This window comes from Centruroides sculpturatus, unplaced genomic scaffold (genome assembly GCF_000671375.1).
Source record: "Centruroides sculpturatus isolate CEXI.00-Female unplaced genomic scaffold, Cexi_2.0 scaffold1147, whole genome shotgun sequence".
NCBI lineage: Eukaryota > Metazoa > Arthropoda > Arachnida > Scorpiones > Buthidae > Centruroides > Centruroides sculpturatus.
This window is the reverse complement of record NW_019385599.1, coordinates 215,304-224,567: the sequence shown is the minus strand read 5'-3', so window position 1 is coordinate 224,567 and position 9,264 is coordinate 215,304.

The window sequence follows — 9,264 nt, the reverse complement described above, 5'->3', positions numbered from 1 at the left end:
GCTTGCTAATTTAAATTATCCAATCACAACATAGATAGTTGCACGTGTAAACGGTCTTGACTCAGTGGTCTTTGATACGTTCAGTTGTCTGCACATTCTCATCAGGACCTTGACAAAATTTTTCATGCCACGTGGTCCAAACAATTCAACTCCGTCAAACAAAAATAATGGACAGGTAAGGAAATCAATGATTTTAAACTTTTGTCGTCAATAATATCAAAATATCCGGTAAGTCAGAATCAAATTATTACAGAAAATAGTTTTGAAATTGTACGAGTATAAATAATATAAATACTTTTATATTATTTTCTACCACTATAATTTAATTCTTAAATTATGAACTTCAATTTTAGTAATCGTAGTAAAGGAAATAAAGGTTAATGTTACGTGTGGTTCCAAATGCCGCGCTTCTGACTGTTCCAAAGTCTATACAAGAAGATCAGGACACGCGTGATCTACTTCTTGAGCTGCCATTTTGGGGTTTTTTTGAGTTGCATGTTTTAAGCAAACTTGTGCGAGCAGTCAGTTTTATATGACATTAATTAAACTAAAATTGCATAAATCCTGTAATTTCCAGTCAAAAATATAATAATAATTTCGGATGATTATGCAACCCCAATTTTATGTAACGTTTTCATCAAATAGTTTAAAAGAAACAAGCATCCTTATCTTTTGCTGTCATGATTGAAATTAATTAAATAGGTACGAAAACTGATGCAATTACGTATATACTACTTCGTAAAGTGATGCAATAACATCAAAAAATTTAAAGTATAATAAAGAATAAAATAATATAACAAATTTATAATTATTTTTTAAAGCACGATTGGTTATAAAATTAAGATGAAATTCAGTAGTATTATTAATAAATGTTGTCAATGTAATGCTCATTTTATAATAAGTAATAGATGTTTAGATATATTTTTAATTTTAAATAGCTTTCAAAAAATTCCAAAAATAAGATTTAAAATTAAATTATTTGACAATAAACTATACCTTGTATATATATAAATTACGTGCCTATATATATATATATATATATAGGCACGTAAACAAAGTATTCCTAGAACTAGTACATTTTGAAGGAAAATCGTACATTTTTTGAAGGTGCTTCAGTACGTTTTGAAATTTCATTGCGGCAACACTGGTGATAAGCCATAACGTAAAGTAACTGTATGAATGAATATGTAATAAGTTATTAGCATTTACAACTATTTACGAAACCGATCATCCCCCCTGAAAATTACGTTTTTTGCCATTCTATGATAATTAAAAATATAGAAAATTTTCATAACAAAATCACGTAACAGTTGGCATCGCACACAATTCAATCGAGTTGTGTGCGATGCCAACTGTTATGTGATTTGTAACAATTGTAATTAAAAACACAAAAGTTATTTTTTTAAATAAATTTTCACAACAGCCGGGAAAGTTACGCAACTTTTTGCCGGATTTTTTTATTATAAAAAGAAAATTAAATCGTTCGTTTCGAGCACTTTTCTCGATTTCAGTATAGGAACAACCAGAGGCTAATGTAGGTTTTTCAAGGACTCAGTCATATTGAAGTTTAACAGTGTCCATTATTCGTTAGATTAAGAATTCTTGCAATAAACAAATAATACTATAAATTAACATTATTACTAAATTATTAATATTAATTATTTTTTAATATACGATAAGTGCTCATTGTTAATTAAAAAGTGTTAAAAATTTATGATAATTATTCAATTTTTGTGGGCCCTCGACACTCAGAGACCCAGGGCATAAGCACTGTTAGTCCCTATGTAAATCCACCCCTGCATAAAATATATTAGGATAATTGTATCATATTATAAAAATTTACTGCACAACAGTACCTTATTCCTGATAGAGCGGGAAGGGCCAAATCAGTAGCATGAAGTGTAAATTTCTAAAATAAAACTATATAAATGATATATTTATATACAAAATATTTCACGTTTAGAAAATTTTACTGTGTAACCAGACGAAAAGCAAATAACTTTACAGTATAAATATATAAATTCAGTTTTATGAAGCGCAGAATAAAAAATTTAGTTTTAATTTTAGCTTTTTATTCTTCGTTTCATAAATCTCTTTGTGAAATAATTTAATAATTACTATACCTTGATAAGCAATGCAAGTTACTTCTTTACAATACGACTGCAATCTTTTATCTGCTTAATGCTTTAAAATACTTATAGATTTGTAAATTTAATGACGATATAAAATATAATATTACCGTATTTATTTTACTTTTACAATTTAAATAAATTATATGTTTCGTGCATAAATTCTAGAAGGTTGATAAAAAGAATTATACATTATACATTTAAAAACTATAATTGAGTATAAATAGTAAAGATAATTTTAAAATGACAACATTACTAAAATACACATTAGAGAAGAAATATTTTATAATTATCATAGTGGTTAATTTCTTAATTCATTATTTTTCTTCTGAATGATTTATTAGTCACTTTTTGGAAGAAACGCCAAGAAACACTCAAGAGATAGAATTATTAACCAACAACAATGAATCATTCTGTAAAACTTTTAATGAAAGTGTTTCACACAAAAGGGAATGATTACTTCAAAAACATTTGGCAAATATTTTGAAAAGTATGATGAAAAACGAAACATGCTCAATCTCGAACATTAAACTAATTTATTAAACAATATTTGTTTGTCGTTTACGTTTGATGTGTATTTTATATTACAAATTATTGACAATATGTGTTATAAAATCAATATTATGTAAATTATAAATAATAAATATTGAATTTTTTCATTTTATTAAATTAAGAACGAACTTAGTGCGCCTATGCACGTGAAATAGTAGAATAAAGCATGACTTGAACGCATAAAACTAATTAATTTAAAATACATAAGAATGGCACCTTTGAGATTTTTTTTTTAATTTTACAAGTCCATTTGTGAAATATATTGACCAACAGTTATTGTATTTGATTTTAGATACAGCGGTAACAGTTCTTAAAATTTGCTTACGTAATTTGATTTTGTTTTAACAGTCGTGTTAGATTTCTTATTTACCGGTTGACGGCATATAAAAAAAATCAGCAACGAGTTGCTGAATTCTACAAACAACATTTAAAATAGCGTAAGGCGCCATTTGTAATAATATTCTATTTATAACAATTTTTCTGATATTAATTGTTATTAAAAAAAATTCGTAATTTTAAGAGCATCGATGAGTTTTGTAAATATAATATAAATCCTCATAACGAGTAAAATCGTCATTAAATCTGAACTTATTCGAGATATGACGAAATATCTTACCCGTTTATCTCTCCATTCCATACAACAGTAACCACTAAAATTTAACACCATCAATCCCCTCAATAAAAAACTTTTTTGCAAAATTTCAGAAATTTTTCGAAAACCTCGGGAGTTATTAAGCTTCAAACAGAATGAAAAAAAATCGTATTTTTCCCACATACATACAGAGAAAAATAACCCGAATATTTTTTGCAATTTTTTTTTCGTTTCAAGGTCCACGAAACCAAAAATGTAAAAATCAGTAATGTCATTTTTTTCACCGATTGCCATACGTTTCTTCTGTTTTATATAAGAAAACGGAATAGTAAGGCTATCGATGAATGTAGAATTTTTAACGATTTTATGGCGGTGAATTGCAATTCACTAAACTCTATATATTAAATACTTTGACAAATTCATTAAATTATATAAATTTTTAATTGTTATTCAGTTGATCTTGTAAAATGTATTGATTTAGTGTATATTTTTATTTTATCTAATGTAGAAATGTAAATACGAAACTCATTACATTAAGATATTAATTAATGTACACATATAAATTAAACTGCATTATGACTTTCCCGGATAACATATTCGACGAAGTTTTTTTAAAAATAAAACATGTAAAAGTAATCTTTATTATGTTAAAATAAAGTAAAATTCTAATACACACAAGTCGACGCATAATTTATATAGAGATAATTCATTAATTTGTTCACTTAAAATAATTCGCAAAGACCATAATAACGTTTTTAACCAATGACCTCTAGCATAAAAATTATTACTACTTTTTGTATAATAATAGAACAATATTGAATAATTATAAAAATATAGGGGAGATCGGGGCAAGATCGGCAACTTCTCTCTTTTTGTAAAGTTGTAATTATTTTAATTATTTTTATTAAAGTTGCCCCTGGTATAGGGGCAACAGTAATGGGGCAAGATAGGCACGTATATAAAATTATGTTATTAACAATGTATAAGTTGGAATTCACTATTAAAACAAAGAAATACAAATCCAACACCCATTTAATATTATTACAACGAAATGCAAGTTCAAAGACATATATACATGAATAACAAATGCAAACATGTTTTCATTTATCATCTGTTTGATTTTTATCCTTTGCTTCTAATGTGGCTTTATGTTGCCGATCTTACCCCGCTAGTCATGATTTCGAAACATTAAGTACAACCCTGAGAACAGAATGCCAAGCCACGATCTGGCCACGTGAATAAGTTGAAGTTACATCCTTCTAACAGGAAAAGTAACTTTCGTTATCATGGAATTATAACAAAACCTGCCAATTCAATATAAATGGAAAAAAAATATTATATGGAATTGAACGAAAATGAAAATTTGCTAGATAATTCAACTACGCTTGTTGGAGAACAATAAAAACACTACACTCAACAAGCCATCAATAAAACTCAACTGCCTAACCTATAACCAAAGTCTCCTTTTAATTTGTTTTTTAAAAAAAGCGCTTGACAAACTTGCCCCGCTTGCCGAAGTTGCCCCGATCTCCCCTAATTAAAGAAATAATATGCCTGAAATAAATTCGATTACAAAACTATAAAAATATAATATTATAGAGGAGTGTTGTCACGAATAGATAAATATTTATATAAATTGATCTATAAAAGTTGCTTCTTTATACTGAAGTTTGTTCTTTGTGACGACAGTTTCGCTACGATCGAACTTCAATTATAAGATAATTTTCATATTATGCAAGAGACTGTAATTTAGTAAATATCATTTATATAATTTTCAGTAACTATCTAATACTAGAAGATAAGCCTGGCGTTTTCCGGGCAAAAAATAACAAACGTGATATCAAAAATCATAGAGTATAGAATTTGGTTATTTTAGCCTTCCGTTGTAATGTTTATCGCGATACTCGGAATGGTACAAAATGGCACAATTTCTTTCGCCAAGTACACAGGAATGATATTTTTCAATCGTTAACTTAAGCCTACTTGTTAATCTTGAGGGCATCTTAAAAATTTAATATATATATCTTTTCTAATGTTATCTCTAAAGTCTTAAAATCCGAATTTCAAATGGTAATCTGCCAACAAATGAAATTTAACGAAAAATGGACAAAATATTTAAACCCAGCACTTTCGAAAACCCCTTAAAACATATTGTGTGCTCGTTGGTAACTTTGTATTATGTAATTTTCTTATCCAAATTCGCTATCTTGTTGGTCTTATAGGAAGTACAAAATTGTCCTGGATGGATTTAATTGAATTCGTACAAAAGTAGTCATTGACTTTCTACTGGAAGTGAGGATGGTCCTTTAAAGTTTCATTGAAGTTGCTTGACAATCTTTCAAATTATAAAATAATCGTACGTGAAGATCTTAATCTTTCAAATATCTCTTGGTCCTTCTTTGGACCCAGTTTAAATTGAAGTGTTTTTTAAACAAAATTTATTATTTGTTGACCTTCACACAGAACATTTTATTTCCCACCAGTTCTTTCTTACCAAGTCTTTATCCTTAATTGCAAACTGATTTCTTAAACCCGACGCAAGAGTTTTTGTCAGACTATTCGGCAGTTTTCCTGGAAGTGAATAAATTTCGTAACATTAAAATTCTCATTATCGCTATAGTCACATTTTAATTGCAAATAAGCCTGGAACTTCTTACGTTCAATTGACTGTTCTTTCTTAGAATCTTTCCTTTCGTCCATTCAAACAACAAACTATTTAATTTAAAACATTTTCCATTCTACAATAAAAGAAAAAAAAAATACCTTCAATTCTGTAAAGTAAAAATGTCTTCATATAAATGGTTTTCATATCACTTAAAGAAATTAAGGAAACTAACAAGAAATCAGTGCAATAGATAAAAACGAAGTGGGAACCCCCGTGATTTTTATCTTTATTGAATCATACAAAAATTATATTAGAATAAATGCAATATGTCTTTTTCTAATTATTTGAACACTGTTGTTTCTTTCTTTGCATCTGACCCTCACACTTTCTTTAGTTTCATACCTAAGTTTTCTATAAAGCTCCCTTGTACAAAAGTACAAAAACTTTATTGTCAGATTTTTTCAGAGTTTACCTGATGCAAACTTTATTCTACTTTCTTTATTTACCGTCATTATTTTTTCTGAAATAAAAAAAAAGCAATCTACACTTTACACCCTTCTAATTTTAGTCCTGATAACATTCCTGCAACTTTCTGTAAAGAATTTAACATTATAGCAGCTGTTGTTTTATCTAAAGTGTTTTTCGAATTCTTGCAATCCAGCCACGTCCGTAAACAATGATATTCCTCAAAGATTATAGCCTTGAAAAATAAAGACCAATATTTTTTTCAAACCTACTGCGTTATCATTTGCCATGTTAAAAATTTCTGAAATACGTATATACTGTCAAATTCATGTTTCAATCACTTTCACGCTTGCACCATTTCAACACTGTGCTCTTACACATCATTCAACTAACCACAAATTTAATAGATATCGTGTTCATAATTCATGAAAATTTTGAAGAGAAACACCTGCCACGTATGTCGTATACATAGATGTTTCTCAAGCTTTTGACTCCGTTCTACCAAATATTTTTCTTTCCTCACTCAGTGAACAATTTGAAATTGATTCAGTTTCTATTCTTTGTTAAATAATTATTTTTAGCCCGTTCTTTTAAACTAAATGATTATGAATTTTTGGAATTGCCACATATCTGCGGTGTTCAACAAGGATCGATCCTTAGTAACCTATTTTTCTTCGTTTACATTGAACAATCACTTAACGATTAAGTAATTGACGGACAGATTTAGTTAAGTGTTAATCGAATCAAGTTTTCCGTTATTATTTGCGCAGATGATATAAAACTGATTAACCGTGATCCAGCAGTTCTTCAATGTCATTTACATCTGTTATTAATTGTATTTGTAAAGGCTAATCTTAAAATCAACATTAATAAGGCTGTAGTCATGTGCTTTTCCTTGATCGAAGCCTTCTTGTTCCTTCTTTTGTCATTGGTGCCAATATTCTAGTTTATGTCTGCTCCTACAATAATCTTGGCATTATATTTGACAATAGATTAACTTTTAATTTCCATGTGCACAAAATCGTTAAAGCTCTGGCAATTCGTAGAGGTAGTTTATGGCGTTTTGCGAATCTATCTCATCCAAATTTTTTTAAGATTTATATTTTTACAAACTTATAAACCATTATTAGTTATTCCCTGCAGACTTTTTTCTGGCAGCCTAGTCATCCCTCAAAATTTTAAGGGAAGTCGATAAGATATATTTTTTGTTAAATAAACTAATCTACTGTTTACTAACAATGCAAACCTTGCGAGGATCAGGCTAAGTCATCCTATTTTACATCAAATAATCAAATATTATGATCCTATAGCCTATTATAAATATTCTAATCGTTTTATTCTGGCTTCCTGGTTTCGCCTTAAAATACCTGTAAATAATACATAGGACACCACTTTTATTTTTACTCCTTTTTACCGTTTATCTGTTTCACACATATTATTTTTCTACCACATAGCCGAAAACACGAACAATGTAGAGGGCATGATTTCCGTCGAATTTTACGTTATAAAACATCTTGTCGATATCTAATATATAATTCTTAATGGTTTTTAAATGCGACTTTACTGTATTTACATATCTCATTGCATTTTAAATCTTTTACACTTTGCATAAACGAATTTTATAACAATATCCTATACTCTGGCTTTGGTTAGTATAAGTAGTAGTGGTTTGAGTAGCATTGATCATAAAAATTTTTCGACTAAGATTATTTGTCGAGCAAATTAAATTAACATCTGATGAAATAGGTTGCACTGATAATTTGTCTACTAAATTAAAATTTGTGGAATAAAATTATTCCAGATCACAAAATTAATTTTTCGAGAGAAATCTTAGGCAACTTTAATCACAATTAAATTGAATATCAAACTCAGCTTTCTTTTAAAAACACTTAATGAAACACCTTATAACGCTGAGAATATTTATTAAATCACAAACGTTTTCAGCCTAATGGAATAGGCCATCATCAGGTGACAGGCTACCGAACAAATTTGAAAATTGTGTTAAAATGAAACTTTCGAACATTATAAATTCAAAATTAAAACGAAAAATAAATTAACCAACCAATATACTAAATAACTATACTAAATACATTGAAGCTATGTTAAAATAAATAATAAAATAAAGGGATATAAAAAAACAAAAATAAACCTAAAAGATTAAATGCACAAAAAGATTAAATTCATAAAAATATACAAATACTGTACTAGCAGGTTGGTCCGGCGTTGCTCGGGCAAAAGTAACGATAACTAAGATAAAGATTATTACGTTACAGTCAGCCTTGCTCGTTTTCACAGAATGCAAGAATTGGGTCCCCTTGTTTCAAAACTAATTAGAGAATTTTTAGATGGATCTAAAAATATGTTCAATTTCCAGCAAAAACGAAAACACTGCATCTGCGTCTTGCATGTCGCTTTCTCTTAACAATTCCATTGTTACGTAACACTTCCATTGTTGAAACTTCCATTGTTACTTAAAACTTTTATTGTTACTTAGCACTTCCATTGTTACTTAGCACTTCCATTGTTGATGGAAGTGTTAAGCCTTAATCCTGTCCCTCTCCCCCGTGGGGAGGAATTTCGAAAAATCCCTTCTTAGTGTGTGTTTTCGTGACGTACCCTATCTGTGTACCAAATTTCAATTTTCAACTCCTAACCGTTTGGGCTCTGTGCTGATTATTATTATTATCATCTCGTCTCGATTATATATATAGATATCAAAAAGCATTACATTATAAAGGACAGATAGGGACTAAGAATTTTTGTTTTTTTAACTTTTCTTTTACAAAGAACTTCCATGCCGAAGCTAAACCATCAGCATCCCTTGCATTGATACAGCTGTCCCTTAATTTACTCTTATAAATTTCAATTTTTTCATGTTGCAAAGCCAACGATGGGGACCGCAACGTCTTATATCATCATCA